The sequence below is a fragment of the Thunnus thynnus genome, chromosome 23, assembly GCF_963924715.1.
Source record: "Thunnus thynnus chromosome 23, fThuThy2.1, whole genome shotgun sequence".
Taxonomy (NCBI): Eukaryota; Metazoa; Chordata; class Actinopteri; order Scombriformes; family Scombridae; genus Thunnus; species Thunnus thynnus.
Genome location: NC_089539.1, coordinates 14,129,555 through 14,152,715, shown reverse-complemented (window position 1 = coordinate 14,152,715; position 23,161 = coordinate 14,129,555). Strand labels below are relative to the sequence as shown.

Sequence of the window (23,161 nt, the reverse complement as noted above, 5' to 3'; positions counted from 1 at the left end):
TGCAAAGGCTAATAAAGTCCTCTAATGTAGCTACGGGTCAACAGAGCAGGTACTCACTAATGCCAAGAAAAAGGGGTCAAGGTAGGGTTGGGGTCTTGATAGATCACTTTTGAGAGGATGCTTTATAAGCAGCATTTTAAAACTGTTTTTTCATTGTATGTGTATTCATGTTTTATACATATTTTCTTTTGTTTTTTTAAGGAGTCAAATGTCGTAGCTTTTTTGAGTCAGGTTTTGTTTGCCATTGTCTAAAGCAGTTTTGAACTTCCTTCTTTCCTCAAATAATCTTCTCACTACCTCCCTAACACTACCGACGTACCAGAAACACACACACACACACACACATACACACACACACACAAACACACACACTACCCGGTGTCTGTTACAATTCATCTAATGTATCAGTGTCAGGGCCAGCAGTGTTCCTGCCCATCAACCAGTGGGACTATCAGTTACTGGTATATTTAGCTACATAGTCTCCAGAGAACAAAGTACTTTAAGAGTGTGTATGTGTGTGTGTGTGTGTGTGTGTGTGTGTGTGTGTGTGTGTGTGTGTGTGTGTGTGGAGGGTGGGGGTGGTGGGGGGTGTCTATATGAGTGAGACAGTGACAGATGTTGGAGGAAAGGTGTAGCAGAGTGGATGAATGTTAATATTGCTTCAGGGCCATTGCAGTACTTTGAAGTGTCTGTTAGTGTATCTTGAAAACCAAACAGCATCTTGTTTTTTGTTCACCTAATACTGCTGTCGGTTAAGAAGCACACACCTATATCTGCAAAAATCTGGTATTTTTCAGTAACAAAGTATGTTAATTATCTGTCTTGTGTAATAAATCCGAACTGATAAGTGAAAAAAAAAGTCACACGGTAAAACTGTAATTTCAGATCCTCGCAGTAAGCACAGTCGCAGGTATAGCTGTAGCAAAAATAAGGTTGTTTACCTGCTTGCTTCCATCTCCAAATTTACCACACACATGAATACCAGTTCTGTTCATTCATCCAACTGAACTCACTGGGATTAACACTCCCACATGCACACGCACACACACACACAGGCACACACACTCTGAAATTTCCCTGTCATGTTTTGATGAGTCACATTTTAATGTCAATGAGACTGTCTATGAAATAATATAAAATCTGTTAGTAATGCACTCTGTTAAGTGCCAGCAGTGATGACTGTAACCACAGTTAGCTCATACAGTAGCCGAAGCAGATGTCTGCTGTATATTTTAGCAGCGATTAGCAAGATTTAAAGTGACTAATTTGGATTATGAGTGACGATAAAGACCACCATGACTGCTGGCAGAGTCCGAGGAACACTGTCACAGATAACATGAGAACCTATAGCGCCATTTGGCCGCAGGCAGCCGCTAACTGTGGCAGTAATGATCATATCATGCGGCTGAGAATGTAAATGTTTACATTCACAGACGCTAAGCACTCGCCACAAATATTCATTTCAAGTCCAGTGGCTTAATCATATGTTGACAGATGTGAGGAGAGAAATGAGGGATCTCCAGGAAAGCAGAAATAAGTTAATGTATGTAGACATTTAAATAAGCATGTGTGTTTAAGAAATTGCTCAGCATGATACACATCCTGTATGTCAATGCCAGCTAACGCTATATGTTTGTATGTGTACAATCATCACTTTATTATGCATCTCATATGTCTTTGTCATGTTGTTTTAGCAGCCATATGGATGACTGGTTGCTACTGTACTTAAGGTTTAAGATGCAGCAGGTGTGTAGTGGTATATGGAAAAGATATAATCATATAGAGTACCAGCTACTGAATATAATTAGATGTGGCTTTGCTCACAATTGGAAACCTCCAATGGTATTGCACAGTAATTACTGGTAAATAGACACTGCTGGTGCGTACTGCTGTTAAGGCATATTGCTCATTCATATAGCAAATATTGCAACCAGTCTTTCTTTAAGCTCACTGGCATCTTGCCATTTCGTAATTTGTTCATGGCAGAAGCAATTATACTGGTTGACAAAAAACACCTCCCCTACAAGGATTCAACTCCTCAGGCGATGCAGTTGCCCATTATTATCAACTGAATGTACAATCTCATCTTTTAAGTCAAAATGTAGAAGTCCTCAAAGTGCTCAGAATAAAAAAAATGTAAATATGAACGTTTATGTTTGCATGACAACTGGGCAAACTCCATCCGCTGTGGAAGATCAAGCAAATATGATGAAAGGCTCCAAAATGGAGCGGACTGTGTGGTGATAATGTTTTTAACAGCTGTTGTTTTTTTTTAAGGTCAAGAATGAACTTTCAGTCTCAATCATGTTGGTAGTTTTTGGACGACCCACATGACTTGTTACAGCACCCTCCATATAAAGTTACCAGTTGTTATAAAATGACTTGATTCCAACGTTCCATAAAGTGAGGTTTCACAGCTATGAATTTGGGGTATTAGAGATGATGGATGGGAAGTCACTGGTTTCATTCAACAAACCTATTAAAATGTCGACATAGTATGTTATTTTTTGCCGTGAGTCAGTAATATTCTACTCAGAGCACCTTGAATGTCCTTTGCTGCTTGTTAAATCACATGTTTTTGTCTATAAGAGATAGTTAGTTATAAAATTAGCTTGACCTGAACAGTCTGGACATACCCTTAAGGTCCCATTGGGATTTGAGCTGGATTTACATCATCTGCAGTGAGATGAAAGCCTTGTATGTCAAACAGTCACATACTGTAGCACTTTGAATACTGTTTGGTGGATTTCTACATGACCTGTCTGATTGTGAATGGGTTTCACAGTCTTGTAGTTCATGACATTTTCTCAACATCCGGACGTAAAGCAGTCAGCGTAGCTTCAAATCTTCAAAGTCCAAAGGGAAGCGTGTAATTTGCCGAAATTGTATTTATGAGGCTTTCACGCAGTGTCTGTGTGAAGCTGCCATGATGAATCTATTTCTATGGTGCGAAGGCTTTACACCTCTCAGTCACTCTCTATGTATAGAGCACAGCAACAGGGCGTGGAGCACTGACACAGAATTAGTAAGAATCGCAGTGTCTCCAAGCATGGCAGTCGTATTTCAAAGTATCCACACTCTCAGAGGAGAATAGTTCCTCAGTGATTAAATAGTGCTTTAAAATATAAATTTGTTTGCGGACAGATGCTTTGAGGGTCCTTTAAATATAATCTTTAGAGTGGAAACCAAGCTCGACTGGCTCAAACCAGCACTGTGCGGTATGGTCAGGTTTTAGAGTGCACCCACAGACCACACACGACCACACCTACAGTAGCTGTCAGAGGTTTAATAGATTTGTACCTTTCCATGAGGGGACACAGGACAGAGACACACTGACATATTGACCATGCCTGTTACATCAGCCATTTTTGTTTAACAATGACTCTTTCACCACGGACTGATCATATGATGTGAAGGCCATCCCAGAGTCTTGGCTGTTTGGTCACAGAGTTTGGCCTCACTGACCTTTAATCTCCAAAGCAGGTGCATACAGGTTTTGGGAAGCAACAGTGTTTTTTACATACAATATGTGTATTGTATTACTGTAACATAACCACTTTGTAAGGCATTGCAGTAATGTATTTACTTTTTTCAGTAACAAGCAGTGTAAGGGATTAAAATGAGAAATTCAGTAATTACATTACAGTTACTAATCCCAGTAATGCTCTGTCACTTTTTCACTTGGGGCTTGGCGTCCTAGCTGTCTTACTGGGATTAATCAGAATGGTCTCTGTGTTAACCTGACAGACTGCTCTGGAGGAGGAAAAATGTTGTTTTATTCACATGTTGTGTGTTCTTACCTTGCTAATTATAACCACATGTACACCTACATTCAGGAGTCACCTGATGCCTAGTTTTGTTCAGAATTGGAGGGTGTTTGAAGCTGAGGTCAGGACTTCTTGAGGGCTGAGTGCAGTCACTGAGGCTATGCTAATGCAAGCTGTTGGATAATCAGTAAATCTTTTCAAACTGTTTCCTGCCTGCTTCCTAAACCACACATTTTTTATTTCTACATGTTAAATACAAAAGATACAATGATTTCAAGTAACTTGCCCAACACTGAACGTGACACACCACATGAATCTGTGTGATTATGTGCACAGTGCAAAATTTTGAAAAAAAAAAAAAAGGATTTCCTCTTTGAGGGCTGCTTGAGACATAGCATTCATATCTTGGTCAAAGGGCATGAAGCACAAAATTAACTCACAGCAGTCCTACAAGAATGGTAAATATATTTCAGAGACGTGCAAAGTTGCTTGCATGTGAACAAGCCTGAACTGGCCATCGAGCAACTTTAGCAAATCCCAGAAGGACACTGTCAGGCTGGTAATAAATAGTAACAACAATAATAATAATTATATATAATATTAATACCTGTGGATAGAATAATGAGTATACATGTGTCATAACAATGGCAACAACTGTGTTTACCTGTATTGTCAGGTGTATTTTTCTCTGGATAACAGTGCCTTGGTGCTGTGTGTCCCTCCATGACCACCATCCCTCTCATCTCTTTCCCACTTCTCTCACCTCCCAGAATACGTTGCTGCCTCTCTTTCACATTCACAAGTGTGTGTGTCTGTGTGTGTATGTGTGTGTGTGTGTGTGTGTGGTATGTGTGTGTGTGTGGTGTGTGTATGTGTGTGTGTGTGTGTGTGTGTGTAACCCATTCTTGGCCCCTACATGGCAAATGCCACATTCTGAGTGTGGGTGTGAAGAACGAGAATGTGTGTGTGCATGCATGCGTGTGTGCATGTGTGTGTGCGTGCATGTATGCGTGTGTGTGTGTGTGTGTGTGTGTGTGTGTGTGTGTGTGTGTGTGTGTGATTCCAGGAACTTTCATCCGAGACCAACATGATCCTCATCTTTAAATGACTGTTGTTGTGTAATGTAATGTATATCCAACGTATGGTACACCTGTTTCAGGCTCTGTGTGTGCATGTACACGTGTGTGTGTGTGTGTGTGTGTGTGTGTGTGTGTGTGTGTGTGTGTGTGTGTGTGTGGATCAGTCTTTTTACATTTTGATAGAAACATAAAATTATTAGTACAAGCGGACTGACACTCTTCAGTTCTACTGTAGTTTTTTGACTGGAATTCACACTCGGCATCAGATTATGTCTCAAGTCTGTCTTCATCAGCAGATGGGGTTTAATTTTCATGGAGATGGATCTGTTGACATTTCTTAGAACTTTTAGGACTTCTTGTCCATGTTGAGTTACACATAAAAGTTTGTTCTTGACCATATAAAATCCCAACTCAAGGTTCACTTACTAGTTTGTTCTGGAGCTTTGAACCTGATGAAGACAGTTGAAAGCACAGTAAAGAACAGAGTGTAGTGAGTGTGATACTATTTAACTTGTTTTATTTAATTGGATATCTAATTTATGGACTTTGCCTCCTTTACACATCTGTTGTTTTTTGGGTTTTTTTTTTTTTTTTTTTACCTTTTTATTGTTTTAACTCTTTTAAATATGCTCTGCTACTTTACTGACCACTGGTTTAAATTTAACATTCCTCTACTTAAATACATTTTTCTTTCTTTCTGACCATACTCCCACTTTTTCTTAACTTTAAGGTCTTTCTCCATTCCAGTCTCTCTTTCTCCCTCATACATTGCCCTTCATCTTCTTCTCTTTTTTCTCCTCATCACCCATCCCCCATTCTCTTCCTTTCTCTCTATCCCTCTTCTTCCTTTCTCCTCTGTCCAAGGGGTAGTGTGTGTTTTCTTTTCATTTTGGGGGTGGAAATGACAGCAGACCCATTATGAATCTGAAACAGCTTTATGGGAAATGGACCCAATTCGCTGCCCTGTGTGTGCGTGTGTGTGTGCAGAAACGTGAAAAGATTTTTTTTTTTTGAAGGTTTAGAGAGTAGTGTGTGCAGAAAAAGCCAAGATGAGTGATACCAGACGAAAGTTTAGATCCTACCAGATATAAACAATTAGATTATCACACACACCCAGACCAGTCTCTCTGTCTCCTGCTTTCTCTTTTTCATAAACCCACAATTAGACTGTCACAGAGTGAAACACAACAGATATAACTCACAAGTATTCTCATCACACAGACACACGCACACGCACACGCCTGCTCCTTTACTTCCACTTGAGTAGGATTTAAAATCTTGACTCACACGTCTACTTAGATTTTATTTTCAACCAGCGAAAGAGAGTGTTTGTCATATTAGCGAACTGATCATCCCTAAAACCTTGAACTGATTATCACATAGAAAATAAATCACTAGCTGCAGCTTGAAGCCAAGAGTGTTGTGTCACACTTCTGTTCCTCCTCCACTTGTTCCAGTCATATTTGCCAAGAAAGAACAGGAAACCCCCTTTCTGGTGCAGAGGCTCCCCTGCTGGGACACTATAACTCACAACACTATAATTCAGACACACACACACACACACAGATAAATCACAAACCCGACTTATAAATCCAAGTTCACTGTATGTCAGTATTTTAAAGCTTTTCACAGACTTTCCATGTTCATCTGTATACACACCCAGCTCATAAAAAACATGTAGCGGTTAAATGGTTTTTCTGAGAATTCACAAACATGTATTTATTCTCAGAGGATTGTGTGTTGCTTATCAACTGCACATATAACTGCAGCGGTTAAAGGTGCCATATACTCCATTTAAACTGTAACTCATAGAGGTCTAGTATAGCGTGTGCTGCTGCGCTTGGATCACAGCCAAACACATACAGAGACATAGCAGACATGTAGCCCCACATCTGTTGAAAAGCATATAAAAATAAACATAAACATGTACAATGACATAAATATATACATATAAAATGCTGTATAGGCTGTGTGTGGTGCAATAAGTCTGTGCATTAAGTGCAGAGCTTAACCCATAAATGTGAGATTGATATCCTCTCGTCAAAGAAAGCAAATACACATATTTCCTAAAATGTTGAACTATTCCTTTAAGAGAGGCATCAAAAGAGATGTGAAATGATAGAAAACACAGAAAGAGAGAAAAGGGGGGGAGTGAGAGGTACCTTGGCATGTAGAAATTAAGAGAAACAAAAGGTGATTGGGCTACAAATGGACACACATACACACACATGCACACACACAGAATCTGACCTCTTGTGTTTGTTGATAAAACGTGTTGCTATGCGCCAGGCTGCTGGCCAGTATGGAGCCTGTGTATATGTGTGTGTTTATGTTAGTTGAGGGGTGATCTAAAGGTAAATACAGACCTCTCTCTATCTCTGTTTCTCTTCCCTCTAACACGAGTGTTAGGTCATCAGATAAGACTTAAGTGTGTGTGTGTATGTGGGAAAGAACCCAGGTGTAAATGTTGCTGGTCATTCCTGTACGTGTGTTTGTGTCTCTGTGTGTATTTAATGTCCAGTTGACATGTGTTTGTGAACATGTAAATATGTGGTTTGTATGTCTGCCAGTGTGTGTGTGTGTGTGTGTGTGTGTGTGTGTGCGCCCTCATGCATGGTGTGTGCCCAGAGGTAAACACAGCAGTCCCACTGAGATGAAAACCTTTGTATGTTGTGTATTGTGTGTGTATTAGTGTATTAGCTAAGGTGGTCAGTTCATTCGCTTCAGTATTAATATAAACAACATAAAATGCAGCCATAATGAATAAGGCTTGCATATATAAGACCAAAATCAATAATTCATTGATCTGGCTAAATATTGTCTTTATAGCCAAATCCTGATAGATAGAAAATCCTGATTCCTCTGTGTTGCTGTTGTCCAAAAACTATTAAAAACACATCGATGAGTCACACTAAGTGGCATGTTCCTTCATGACCATGAAGGTTGGCACTGTGGTATTTTGAGTCAATCCCACATACTGTTCTGTACACCGTCCTGCTGCCGTAAGTATTTACTGGAATGTATTAATCCATGGTTGAAAATAGTCCCTAGATAATTCAGTTTATTCCTGTTTTAGTAAAGTTTGCCAAAAAACTACAGTGCCCACCTGTATAAGGAAATTACTGAACTTTTTTTAAAGATAAGACTATATATTTGTGACCCGTTTTTAAACATTTAAAGGTGCAGTGTGTAGAATTTAGTTTCATCTGGCGGAACGGACTCGGCAGAAATGGAATATAATATTAATATGATATTAATAAATGTGTTTTAATTAGTGTATAATCACCTTACAATGAGCCCTATATGTCTACATAGGGAGCGGGTCCTCTTCCATGGAGGCTGCCATGTTGCACTGCCATGTTTCTACAGTAGCCCAGAATGGGCAAACTAAACACTGGCTCTACCTAGGGCCTTCCACCTTTTTTGCAAGTTTCGCAGTCACTGTAGGTTCTCCTACACACTTGAAAGAGGAGGGTGAGGGGAGTTGTATTCAGTTGGTTGCAATTTGCAACCTCACCACTAGATGCCACAAAATCCTACAGACTGGTCCTTTAAGTCTAGAGTCGGAACAAGTTGGCTTTGGATTGAGAACCACAGACAGGATAGGCAAGTCAAGACAGTATTGAGGGAGATTAACAATGTTGGTTTTGTTCTTTTCATGGGACATCAGCCTTATCCTTAAAGCGATTCAATTAAAAATTAGGTCCCAATATTTTGTAGACCACATTTCTGTCAGTATGTAGATACACATAAATGCTAGACTGATAATACAATCTTAAGAGCAATTGGTAGATAAAACACCTTGAAACAAATACATATCAAGGTGGGTCAAAAAAGCATCTTTTCCTTTAAAAATCCATAGAACATCACACTGGCAAAAACTTAGGAAGAACTAAAATGAAATCACTTACTAAGTACTACATAAATATGAAACAAAACAACAGTAAGTAAGACGGGGAGTTTGATTCATGTCTGTACATAAATACTCTAAACAACAAGCTTTGTGTTCAAGTGTATAACCATTACATTATACAGTAGTAATGCAGTAAATGATGTAGCTGCATGTGTGTGAGGTCATATGTGATTTTGAGTTTGTTTAAAGGGAAAAAATGAGAGCGGGGATGGTTCGATGGTAGGAGAGAAAGCGTGTGGGAGGTGGGTGAGGTTCTGCCTTACCTCATCCAGTCTCCATCGCTGATGTGCCTCGGTGCCTGTGGTGCTCATGGGACTATTGTTGATTTAAACACAATGAGCTCACACTCAAAGTGAAACAAAGGCACTCTGTCAAGAATTGTCCTCTGTGTGACTCAAGGGGGTACAGACACAATTTCATTAGTGTTCAGTGACAGTAATGTGAACAACTTTGGATATTTACATACAAATTTTGCTGATATTCTACCATGACTTGAAAAAATTGATTGATTTGAAGAGCAAAGTTGACAGCATTTAAAGAAAATGTTGGATATGATATTGCTAAAAAGGTCTCAAGGCTGTAATTAGCAGTTATTAGCGCCTCCAGTATATACTTATCAAAACTACAGTATATAACACAGACAGTTGCTGTGTCTGTACACTACTTTAGTAACAAGCATATAGCTCAAATCTCATTCGTTCCAATTTAAAACTTCCCCATGACCGGACACATAAAAGGTTTCACAGCATTTTTTTCCCGCAGTCTTATGTCTACATAAACCTTCTCTGTTTAAACATATACATCATATGTAGGAGCCTCTGATGACCTACATGGATGACCTGACTGAGGTTCAGTCACCTTTATTGAGCTATTGCATTTGCGTATGTGTGTGTGTGTGTGTGTGTAAGAGAGAAAGAGTGTGTCACTTATTCAGGAATATCCGTCTACCCTTTGACCTCTTCAATGAAAATAAACAGCCATAACTCCTCTTAGACAAACAGTCATTCATTCCTGGTGCCACACACATACAGCCCACACACACACACACACAGGCACAAACATCACAGCAAAAAACATGGTGATCCAATATATTTAGTATAATTTAAAGTATTGCAGACAATAAAGAACAGTTTTTACAATTAGAGTAAATTTCAGTATGTGTATAACATCTACAGCAGATTTCAGGGATCTAATGGTGGCACTAAATGAAAGATCAGAGGTTTCTAAAACAATTCATAGTCATCCTCTGGGTACCAACAATATACATATGAACTTTCATGACAATCTGTTTTCAATTACTGATGACTATTGACTAGCAAGGCTCAGCTGCTTTGACTGCTTGCACTGCTGCTTTGCAACTCGAAAATAAAACTGCATGCTCTTTTTTTCCTCCCCCAATGCATTGTGGCAATGCAACCAGCCAATCACTGCTCTCCCTGAATTCAAGTCAAATTTGGCAACAGTCAAACAACATGTATTTTTTTAACCCATCTACCTTGTTTGCTTCATGAAGGCTATTAAAGAAAAGTAAGGAGTCAGTTGATTAAAAATGATAATGAGGACATGCATCTGCTGCTTTTACAGTATATGAAAGAAGCAAGCAGACGTGGCACTGAACATCCAGAAGTTTGTCTCAGTGGAAAACTTCCATCATGACGATTAAATACTTTCCAACAGCAGTGGTACATCACAGCCTTGTGGTTATCTGAAATTATACGAGTGGTTATAGAAGCTTTGATCAGAGAGGTCTTAGATCCATGTTGATCATTCCCACATTGCACGCAGTAATACAAACTCTCGTGGTAACCAGGGAACTAGATTATGAGTCTTCCTGTTTCCTTTAGCATACATGTGTTGATAGCAGTTGTATAAAAGCTGTAGAGGCAGTTTTTACTTTGATCATCACACCAGCTGTACTACCAGCCAGTCATTTGTGTGTGTACATAGGCTACTGAACTGCAGTAGTCACACAGAAGTGATGTATTTTGTGTGTGTAAAATGAAATAAGAGCCTTTTTCTGTCATAAAGTCATAGGAACTAACATGTGGAAGATAACCATGACTGTGTATATGTGTGTAAGTGTTTTGAGTATGTTTGACAAAGCAGTGTGTCAGCGAGCAATGTGGACAGCTGCGTCATCAGGACATATTTTGCACAGGTGTGTTTTGAGATGTGGAAGCATGTGTGCGTATGTGCAAATGTTTGCTCATTCATAATACATCTTTGTAAATGACATAACCTGCAAGGAGTTTCACAATAGTAACATACACACAGTCACACTTCACTTCATCCAGGTATTTTTCCATGTGTACCTCTGACATAAATATCTTTAACTAGACATACATGACAAGACTCACTGACAAATCAAATAATTTCCTACATTTCCATAGTGTTCCACACGATCAAATAAATCCACAAACACACCTGGTAACTCATTTTTTTTAGGCTGGTGAGACACAGAAAGAGAGTAAAGTCAGGTACAGGTTCAGGTGTATGTATGTATACACAGGGTGAAAGTGACAGTGACCTTGCTTCATGGTTGGTCACGTCTGACTGGTTGAGCAGGCATCCATTTGCAGGTGACTGGTGTGTACAGCTTACACTACACCTGGAAAACGTTTGGCTTCAGTAGAATTTAGCCTGTCACAACTTAAGTCAATAAAATGTTGGCAGGGATGGAAGATGAAATTTCCAACTTTAAAGCACCATATTGCTGTAATTTTGTAATTCTGACTTAAACCTGGAGCGATGGGTTTGTATTTAGTGCATGCTTTAATAGATCTCAGCTTAGTTTAGTGTCATTTACTGTCATTCATGCTGAAAATAAAAGGAAAAACTGTTCGTGCACCTTCCTCTGGACCTGTTAGGAGTCTAGTCTTCTGCTCAAGGACACTTTCTGCTTTGTACCACCAGAGCTTTAATGGTGTCTCTAGAGAGACTGCGGTGGTAACTTTAAAGATCTATTCCATGCAGTAATAGATGCCACATTGCAATACCTCATCAGTATTACAGTCAGTAATGTTAATACCAGTCACTGCCAAAATCTGAAATATGTTCAGACTTATTTTAAGATTCAGACATTTTTTCCATTTATATGTATAAAGATCTAGTTAAAATAATACATCAGAGACTTAGTATTGCACTTCCATAAAGTTAAGGGACTTGCAAGAGAAATATTTTTTCAAAAAATGTTAACATCAATCAATCAATGAATCAAACTTTATTTGTGTGGCACCTTTCATACAGGTTAGAGCAAATTCTGATAGTAAGACAGAAAAAATGTAAACACTGTAAAAACAATTTGCGACTAATGCACACAAAAAAGACAAAAATGTAATAAAACCAATAAAACATTCATTTAGCTGAGGAAGAGATACTGACTGACTACTCTCCACTACTGAAAATAGAGTTTACACTTCCAATAATACAAATCAATTTGTGTCAATTTGTTGTCATAAAATGCTCCTAGCATGCTAAATGTCCATGTTTTTCAAACACCATTCCCCTAGTTGGTAATGCAGTTTTTATGTTAGTAATGTGTTGTCTCCAAGCCCAAACTAAGATTATTCTCAGTCTGAGTCATTTTCTTACACTTGACAAAGATGATTTTCACACTGCCAAACTGACTTTTACAAGAAAAAGAAAATCAACAGAACATGTCGAAATTGAGAAATTATTAGTTACAGCAAAGAAATTTCGGTGTTTCCCCAGTGTTTCTGCTGTGCTGTACCTGCATCATTAATACACAGAATGAATGGCCTTTACACAAGGTCACTTTTGATGTTTTGAAAAATGAATGAAAGATCCTACAGTGTTCCAGTTGAATTAATCAGTTACTGGAATTTTACGCAGAGTTGAAGTTTTTCCACACACTGTGTGTTCTGCAGAGTACTGCTGCATGCTTTGTGCCCCTTGCATTATAGTCTGTGCAGTGGATCCCCAGGCGGCCCCCTTGTATTTCTTTGTTTTTCAGTGCCTATACCTGTATGTCTCTTTAAATGTCTCACGTTTGGGATGCAGCCTCTGCACAAACAGCAACATTCGTGGAATTCGGGAAGTGGGAATGCCCACATACACACAAACACAGAGGAAGGAAGTGTGTGTTGTGGATGGCGATGAAGGCTGAGCCATAAAAGCCAGGAAGGCACTGGGAGGAATGTCCTGTGATGTCACACGTGGCTGAGGCCTGAAACCTTGTAGGCCTGAGGGAGGTTTAAACTCCAAACAGCTTTGGCTCATCTGTGGAAAATAAAACATCACATCAGAAAGAGAGAGTGACACCACAAAGAACATTTGACAACAAGTGTCACTCTTGCATCTCAGGAACTTTCCATTCTTTCTTTTTTTTTCTATTATACCTGTTCACACCACACCTCAGCCCCAGAGGGACAAGTCCAAAACACAGCCACATGTACTGTACAGATATTTGCAGTATACAGTGCTGCTTGAAAGTTTGTGAACTCTTTAGAATTTGCTCTATTTCTGCATAAATATGACCTAAAACGTGATCAGATTTCCATTCAAGTCCTAAAACTAGATAAGGAGACATCAGTTAAACAAATGAGACAAACAAATTTACACTTGTTTGTATATTTATTGAGGAAAATGATCCAATGTTACATATTTGTGCGTGGCAAAAGCATTGTGAACCCCTAGGATTATCAATTAATTTGAAGGGGAAATTAGAGTTGGGTGTTTCAATAAATGGGATGACAATCAAGTGTGAGTCTGGGAGGCCCTGCCTTATTTAAAGAAGAGAAATCTGGGTCTTCACTATCAAACTCTGAACTTCAAAACACAGGTTTGTGGAAGTGTGTCATGGCTCAAACAAAGGAGATTTCTGAGGACCTGAGCAGAAGAGTTGTTGATGCCCACAAAGCTGGAAAGGGTTACAAAACCATTTCTAAAGAGTTTGGACTCCACCAGTTGACTGTCAGGCAGATTATGTACATTCAACACCATTGTTATCCTCCCCAGGAGTGGTTGAACAACAAAAGTCACACCAAGAGCAGGCGTGTAATACACTGGGAGGCCATAAGGGGCCCCAGGGTAACGTCTAGGAAACTAAAGGCCTCTCATGCAGTGACTACAGCCAGTTCTCCTGATGAGTCCACCATCAGGAGAACATTGAACATCAATGGTGTGCATGGCAGAGTTGCAAGGAGAGGAGCCACTTCTCTCCAAAAAGAACATTGCTGCCGTCTACGGTTCGCTCAATACCACATGGATAAGCCAGAAGGTGATTGGAAAAATGCTCTGTGGATGGATGAGACCAAAATCAAACTTTTTGGCTTGAATGGGAAGCGTTATGTTTGGAAATGAGCAAACACTGCATTCCAGCATTAGAACCTTAACCCATCTGTGAAACATGGTGGTGGTAGTATCATGGTTTGGGCTGCTTTGCTGCTTCTGGACCAGGACATCTTGCAATCACTGAAGGAGCTACAAGTTCTGAGTTGTACCAGCAAATTCTACAGGAAAATGTCAAGGCATCCATCTGTGAACTGAAGCTCAACAGAAAGTGGGTCATGCAGTAAGACAACGAGCCGAAACACACAAGTCGTTCTACCAAAGAATGGTTAAAGCAGAAGAAAGATAATGTTTTTGGGATAGCTGAGTCAATGTCCTGACCTTAATCCTATAGAAATGCTATGGAAGGACCTGAAGCACGCAGTTCATGCAAAGAAGCCCACCAACATCCCTGAGTTGAGGCTGTTCTGTAAGGAGGATTGGGCTAAAATTCCTCCAAGCTGATGTGCAGGGCTGATAAACAGTTACCGGAAACATTTGGTTGAAGTTATTGCTGCAAAAGGGAGTCACACCAGTTACTGAAAGCAAGGATTCACATACTTTTGCCTCACACAAATATGTAAGAGTGGATAATTTTCCTCAATAAATAAAAGATTTTTTATGTCTTATATGTTTAATTGGGTTCACTTTATCTAGTTTTAGGACCTCACGTTTTAGGTCATATTTATGCAGAAATGCAGAAAATTCTGAAGGGTTTCAAGCAGCACTGTATATACACTCACAACACACGCATACACACATCCTGCAGTAGTGTCCCCCCACCTTGACTCTTGTCTTGTTTGTTTTGGATACAGGCACTACTTCGAAGAGACTTTACAGTAAGTCAAGATCAGATCATGGCACGCTAACTTTTTTGGTCAATGGATTAACACCAAACCGCAAATACTGTTAAGACTTGTTGTGTAATCACAGTGGTTGTTAGTTTACCCAAAGGCTTAGATGACTCATAGAATTGAGCCATTGAACAAGTTTATTGTTGTTTTTGATGCTTTAATGATTTTTGTTCTCATACTGACAGTACGCCAAACGAACACAAACACACACACGTGCACACAAACACACACAAACACACTCTGGGCTTTGGAGGAAAATCGTCGCATTCCTCAGAAGGTATTTGAATTTCAGGTGTATTATGTTATTGTCTGTGTTTTTGTGGGATAAAACTATGTTTTCTTCTCCATCCATGTGGACCATGGGTATTTAAATTTCAAGCTGTTTGTTGGTGTTTTCAGACAAGTGCCACATTTATTTTTTTAGCTTGAAATGGAAATTGTGGGAAAGAGGGTAAAGTTAGAGAATGGAAAGATGGTAAGGTCCCACAAAGTCTGAAAATATGACCAACACTGGCTGCAACCCTGTTGATTCAGCAATCAAATCAGATCAGAAAGAGACAAAAAAACCCCAACACATTCCTTCTCTAAAATGCCTTGATTGTGACATTAACCTTAACCTTGAAGTTGCACAACAGAACAAAACACTTAACTTAACTTAACATTTAACACTTGAACATAAATTTGCATGTTAGCGTAATTTCCTTGTCATCACGGTAGAATGCAGCGCTGCAGCACTACTCCAAAGACTGCTGGTAATTTTTAGTTTCACAAGGTCTGAGGTCTGTTTTAAGAATATTCTTAGTATTTGTTTCAGTGAAATTAACTGTCTCAAGATTTAAACATTGATTCATGGAGCATTTCACTCTGAAATTACCCATGCTGCTGCAGCAGCGAGGTGTCACCATGTTTAGAGACGACATTCCTACGGATGGAAGGTTTGAAAGCAGCTACCACGGGAGCAAACATCTGCCCCCCTGAAGGGTCTTTCAGCAACTAACTGTCGACCTCCGACCTCCTGAAAGATGGTGGGAAGCAAAAACAGAACTTTGCCAGCTTGATGACAGCAACACAACACAAGATATAGTTACAATTTGATTATCTTTAGGTATATTTGTAAGGTTAAAGAAATTACAAGATTCCTTTCGATTCACGTATTCACTGCATCTGTTTAACAACTACCTATTCCCAGTAATTGTGATGCCCTCTTTCACAGATTTCAGTATGAGAGGATTGCACTTTTATGACAGGTTAAACACCACAAAGAAATACAAGGAATTCCAGCTATTGCTGTCTTCTATGTCCTCACAAAGACTCTATGACATCAGTCCCTCTACTTTCTAAACATGCCTTACCTGTAATAAAAACTTCAAGCAAACATTCAACAATGAGTAGTATATTTTTACAACTCCGAAAATAATGCTGGAGGGGACTGAGGTCGTTTTACATGCCATTGTGTAAAGTACATGTGCGTTTCCTCTAGTAATTGCAGCACATATGATTTGTTCTGGGCTTTTTGTTTCTTTCTCTGTGGATAAGTCAGCGATGGTGTTTGACCTTTTGAACCCAAGATCATATCTCTGTGTGTGAACTGCGTGTTTATGTGTGTGAAAATCAGATCAGCTCCAGACGTGTTCGGGAAAGTTTTAGGAAAAACACATTCTGCTGTAAATATGTCAATGTGTGTTTCTTTCATGGACTTCTTTCATGCATAATTTAATTCGCAAAACTGGTTTATGTTATTCTATGAAGTTAAGAAACTGCAGAATATGATCGAATGTGATACTTTATCAAAAGAGACCCCGAATGCATGCGGAAAGCAGTTGCTGGAGGTTTACTAAACCAAGCGACAGTGTAAATTCTTATAAAGTGCTGGAACTTGCAGCATTACAGAATCTGCACATGACTTTCAAGGAATTCAAGTATGAAGAAAAGCTGCAGTACAGCATACCACAGCATACATTTAAGCAATCAGTGTAAATCTTCTGTTATTAAAATGAGCCCCAAAGGAGGTTTCCTTGACTCTAGTCGGACTGAGCTGTAGATTCAAGAGATTTACATTTGTTATGTAGCAGTGGCTGTACATACTTATCATTCCTGCTTGTCAACACTGAAGTTAACTAAAGTCACCACCTCAGAGAGAACAATTCAGGAACAGTCAGAACATTTCTGTTCATGAGTATGTTTTTGCAGTGTTGCCATAACAGCATGTAGTGTTTAATGGTGAACGCACGTCTGGCATGTGATACACACTCATGCTCACCTGGCACACACACACACACACACATTTCTAACAGACACAAACACACATACATGGGAAAGTGGTCTCAGACTTTTGGATCCTTCTGTATCCATCTGGCACACATTTCAAGGGTATTTAGCAGTGTAGATAATGGTGTAATAATAAACAACACACGTCAACTTGTTACGCAATAGACTCTCGCAGCATGGCTGACGTCAGAGGAGAACCAAGTGTTTATGGGCTCTACCTCTGGAAACACACACATAACTGCACCTGTAGCCACTGTAAAAGTCTGCCTGTTGACTCTATGCCAAATCCATCTTGCATTAATACTGTATATAATGACATGATGAAGATATAGACCAGTATAGCCAGTTTATTATATTAGTTTATTTTACTGTAGCCCTAATGTGCTTCAATCAACTAAAAGAAATTCTTTTAAAAGGATCATTTCTGTTTCTGATTTTTTTTTACAACTTTTTTTATTTTCATGGTTTTGACCATAATTTCCCACTGTAATGTACTCACCAAGTTATTGTAATTGCTGAGATTAGGGAACATGTCTGATAGGACAAGAAACAAGCCATCAGTTTAGCCACATTACTACGGCAAGAAGAAAGGGTCAAAGTTGAACCAGAGAGTTTTAAAACTGTTGATGTTTACAGTGAACAGTTTGGTTAGTAATTTTACTGTTTGCCTTCATTTTCTCTTACAAATTAGTTAGCTAACCCTTTAAAAACCTGTTTGACTGTCTCACAGCTTGTGTTTCTTGCTTCATCAGACTTTTTTTTTTTTATATATGGCTGTGATCCTATAGTTCTCAGTAATGAATTCAGTGACTACAATCTTATTGTTACCGATTGAAATGATGGAAAAAAATCACAAAAACATGACCCAGATTGTAATGAACCATGAATTATTTTCAAAATAACTGAAAAAGAGAGAACATGATCTAAAATTCCTGTCTGCAATAAAGCAAAAGTCAAACTTTTTCTTTTATTTGACCATCAGTGTAGCAAAAGATTCATAATATAATAATAATATTCTTTATAAAAAAAAAAATCTATCAGTTTGGAAATGAGACCCTTTGTAATGTTTCCATAGGATGCCTCTGCAGGGCTGGAGGGAGCAGCTGGCTGAGTCATTGATATGGGAAACGCTGTTACACCATGTGGTTATCGTCAGGAATGCAGAGAGTCAACTGATATTAGATCACTGCCACTCTTTCACTCCTACTCCCAGATGGCAGATCGAGGTCCAAATGTGGACACACACGCACACGAATGCACAGTCAGGTCGTCTAGCGTAGCTCAGCAGTTAGATTACGGTGCTGTGGTTGCCAAGGAGCCCTCCGTGTGCTGACTTGTGTTTGTCTCCCACTACATGCACACACGTCATGTTCAATCGTGCTTTAAACCTTTCACATTCTAGGCGCTGGTGGGTGTCATTGAAGGGTTTGTGTGTGGGCTAGTGTCCATATCAATGGCTTCTCTCACCACTAAGGTTCAGAGATCAAAGGTCAAAGGTCATTAAGGTTATGTGTGTGTGCTATCTCTCACACACATGACTTTACTGCTGTTAAAATATTTTTATTGAATTTTTATTTCATGTTTTTGTTAGTTAATAGGTAAACATTATCCAAAAAGTAGAAGATTTAAACATTGTGCCGGTTCTCTAGACATACTACTGCCCTGAAGCCTGCTGTGTGCATGTGTATACATGTGTAAATGAGAGTTTTTTGCATGAAACAACAGCCAAATATTTAATGTAAACTTTGCTTCTATTCCTTGTTACAGTCAAAATCTGAAACAAACATGTTATGAAACATGAATCTGAATTTGAATATGAAAATGAATGAAATTTTAGGCTGAAATGGGCCTTAAGGCGCTTAAAGTGCTGAGACCAACCCTTTCTGCTAGAAATCATATTTATATACCACTAAAAGGAAGATAACTTTTTTAAATCAATATAATAAGGAAATGTTGTCAGGTAACTACTTCGGCAAGTCACAAAATGTTGACACTAAACATACCCGACAATGTATTCCAGTTGTTCTCCCTCCAGTATACACTCATAGCAACTAATGCATGATAAAAAAAATTTAAAAAAATATATGGTTGTGTTGAGGCATTTGGTTCAGTTTAGGGAAAATTCATGGTTTTGGTTAAACAATGAAAACGTTCAGACTTGAAGTACAAGACATGACATGTTGATATATTAATATTTAATAAAAAACCACAATCTTTTGCTAAGTCATGTGCTTTTATTGCCTAAATCTAACCACATGTGAATCATGGTCTTCTGCATTTTGTAAGTCCATAATCCACCCTGATCACCTTCACATGAAAAACGTTTCCACAGAACATAAGCAACAATTACATTTTCCTTCAAAAACTTAAATTACTAGTATATTGATGTGATGGGTTGACTGAGACACACATGTTTATACTTATATACTTGTGACCATGATTGACATAATGTATTCCCAAGGCCCTAACTGTAACCTTCATAGCTACATGCCTATCCATGACCTTCAATTAACCCTAAAACCATGTCTCTTAACCACACCTTTTAAAGAAATGAGGGGACAAAATCTTCTCACTGCTAAAAATGTTTCTCACTTTCAGGGTCTAAAACTAAAATTGGTCACTAACTACACACACACACACACACACACACACACACACACACACACACACACACACACACACACACTAATGTATTTCTGTGTACATCCTGCCCGGTAATTACAGAGGTGTCCATCCTGCTGTGTAACAGCTTGCCCTCAATAGGATAATAGGACGACACTTTGATCATCACAGAGAGAGGCAGGAAAAGGCAAGAGAAGCAGCAAATAAACAGATGAAAGAAGTAAACAGAAATGAGAAGTGATTAAACATAAGAATCAGAATCAATTGGATGCTAGATGATATTAAATTATTTTTATCATGCACACCTAAATCCCAGTATGAATATGACATAAACAATAGTCTTTTAAAGACATCTGGAATTTATTAAAATGTCTATTTTGGCAATAGAGGAGGAAATATGATCTTGATTGATTCTATATTATTTGATTAAAAATAGATCCAGTATTGAAAGTACTATAATCATTGTATCTATCCTATGAATTTTACAGTGTAAAAGCAAAATGCAGTAAGTGGATTCAAGAGGAAAGGGATGATTTTTGTGATAGTAAACAGGAGAGGAAGAGGGGCGAAAACAGCAAGAAGGGAATGATCAAAAAGCTACGAGGAGGTTGTATCCGGTGTGTTAAACCGACATGTGGGTTCACTCAGTTGTGACATAAAGGACACCACAGGGAACAGGTTTGTTGGGGAGGCTCACAATCACGCCGCAGTGTTTGGATTTAGCTTATTCACACATTATTAGCAACGTAACCATGGAAACACATTTCCAACCATGATGTAAAGACCAGTTTCATTCTCAGAATATGAATGAATCATGGGCCTTAATTCATAAACACAGACACACACACACACACACACTCACCAATTTAAGATTGTTTTCTCATGCCAGCTTTGCTAATTGTAGGCCAGTCAACAGGATGATAGTTGGCCATGGAGCAAAGACCAAGGGTCAGTTGCTCTTGAGATGTGAACCTGCTGCATGTGTCTGAGCAAGTAAGGGGTCAAAAATGGTGTGTGTGTGTGTGTGTGTGTGTGTGTGTGTGTGTGTGTGTGTAGGTAACAGCCTCCTCCCTGTTTTTTTCCATGTCAAAGTTTACCTAATAAGTGCTTTGACTCAGTTTGTGTGTGTGTGTGTGTGTGTGTGCTGAGTTTTATCCACAGTGTGTTTGTCTCTAAACATAAGAAGTCTATTCACTAAAATGCCTGCTGCCCCCATACGTCATCAACACACATATGCACGCAAACAAATAACCTGCAATGCAGCATTTCACTCGCTGACCTGTGTTCCCCCAAAACAAACAAACATAGAAAATGTCAAGAGGTGATTTTGGGAGGCACTCAGTGGTCGACTGAATCCAAGCAGATGGTTTTAGCCTCTAGAAGGTAATTCTAGTTTTACAGATTTGGTGAAGAAGTGATTCAAAGAAGTTTTGAAATAGGACTGTTTGATGGTTTCACATCTGGCAAATCCTCCAGTATTGCTATGACGGCCACTAAAATATATTTGAAAGAAAGTGTTTTTTCCTAGAAGTGACAAGCATGGAAAATACCATTCTGTGGACATCTGACATTTTTTAGTGCTATGTGAAAAAATTGCTTGGTTAATAATTTGATTTAAAGTTATAATCCTTCAAATTTCAGTCCTTGTTGATTTGGCGACACCTGTGGTCACTGGTGGTAATGGCAGGTGATTTTTAAAGGACAGTTCTGAAAATATTCTATTTTTATCTTGTTGCCAATGAATCCCATGAAACGATCAAAACCAACAATGAATTTATGCAACTAACAAGTACTGCCAATGTATCCAAACTCCAATATAGCTTTTTCCTTTGTGCCACAGGTCTCTTTTGTTGTCCAAAAACTATAAAAACCACATTAATAGCCACACCGTTGCACTCAGCTGAGGTGCCTCTGTTTACACTGCAACCAAACAAACCACAAATGCATTGTGTTGCGCTAATTCAATAATAATGCCATAACCTGACACCAGCTGTTGTTTTTCCCCGCATTATATCCAGCACATGCATCCATTTCTGTGATTCAGTTGTGCACTCTGGACTCTGCCGTTGACAATGAACAGAGGTGTTGTGTCCATTCAACTTGAGGGGACACGTGCTTTCTCAAATATTGAGACTGAGACTGGATGCTTTAGAAATTCTATTTTTACAATAAGTGTTTTTAATTTGCCTTAATAATATAGTACATAAACAAACTCGCTTTTCTGCATGTTTTTATTCATATTTAATTCTGCCTGCTACACAGAGTCCCCCCCTCTCTGTTTAGGCTACTTGGTTGCTTCCAACAAGAAAACGCTAAGTAGTAGAAGAATGAGGTACGAATAACAAATCTCAGCTCATGCCATAAAACAGACTTGAATTCATCTGTAAATTACTTTGAGCCTCAGAATTTCCCTATTTGAAGTGACTTTAGCATAACTAGTTTTAACAATAATTAATATTAGCATTAGCATGCTGTTCTTTTCTGTTGTTAACTAAATGATTTTGTCAAAGCAAATTTGCAGCACTGAAATGTGTCTGAAATGTGTTTTTTGTGGGTTTTTTTTTTACAAAGAGTCAACAATAGTGTCAGTAAAAATAGTAGCTACATGTTTGTGAGCTTTCTTTACTCAACGTTAAATAATCAACAGTGCTGGTTAGCTAACGAGCTAATGTTTCCCTGGAGTTTGAAGCCTTTTTGCTAACATTTTCTTGTGCAATATTATTATTAAATGCAATACAGTGTCATAATTAAGTTACTGAGTGGGCGGCTGTAACATAGAAGTAATAAATGTTAAAATATGCATTTTGAAACTGAAAAAAAAATTTACTGCATGACGCCCCTGACAAAGAATACTACCAAAGTATATAGAGAAAAATGCAGGTCATAAATAGTATAAAACATAGGGTTTGATATTAATTAATATTAAGTATTACAACTTTAAACAGGTGATATGAAGTCTTCTCAGGGAGACTATCAAACTGACCTTTCATTTGTCCTTTTAAAATCCTTTGAAAATAGATACCATGAGTTAACAGCAAATCATGAACCAAATTTTGAAATGTTATCTCTCCTAGTCTTACATGTGGGATGAAAAAAATGCAAAGACTCAGAGTATTGCATATCTACAGCCAAAATCATTCAAGTGAGTAGTAACTACAGCCACTGTACTGCTGCCAGAGTCAGCAAACCAACACACAATTCGTCTCTTTGTCACCGTCTCTCCGCTTCCCTTCACGCTGACTCTTCTTCTTTGTGTCGCTATCTGTTTCTCCTCATCTGCTTTTCTGCTTTTCTTCTTACTTGCTCACCCTAAATGGCAGTTGCATAAAAACCAAACAGAAAGATGATGCCTTCAGGCAGAAAAAGCCA

The 23,161-nt window shown here is 38.7% G+C and overlaps 1 protein-coding gene across 5 annotated transcripts in view; it reads left to right on the top strand.

Moving 5' to 3' along the window:
- LOC137175693 (ninjurin-2-like) overlaps positions 1-23,161 on the top strand; it is a 36,573-nt gene that overhangs the window by 665 nt on the left and 12,747 nt on the right. The window lies entirely within an intron of this gene.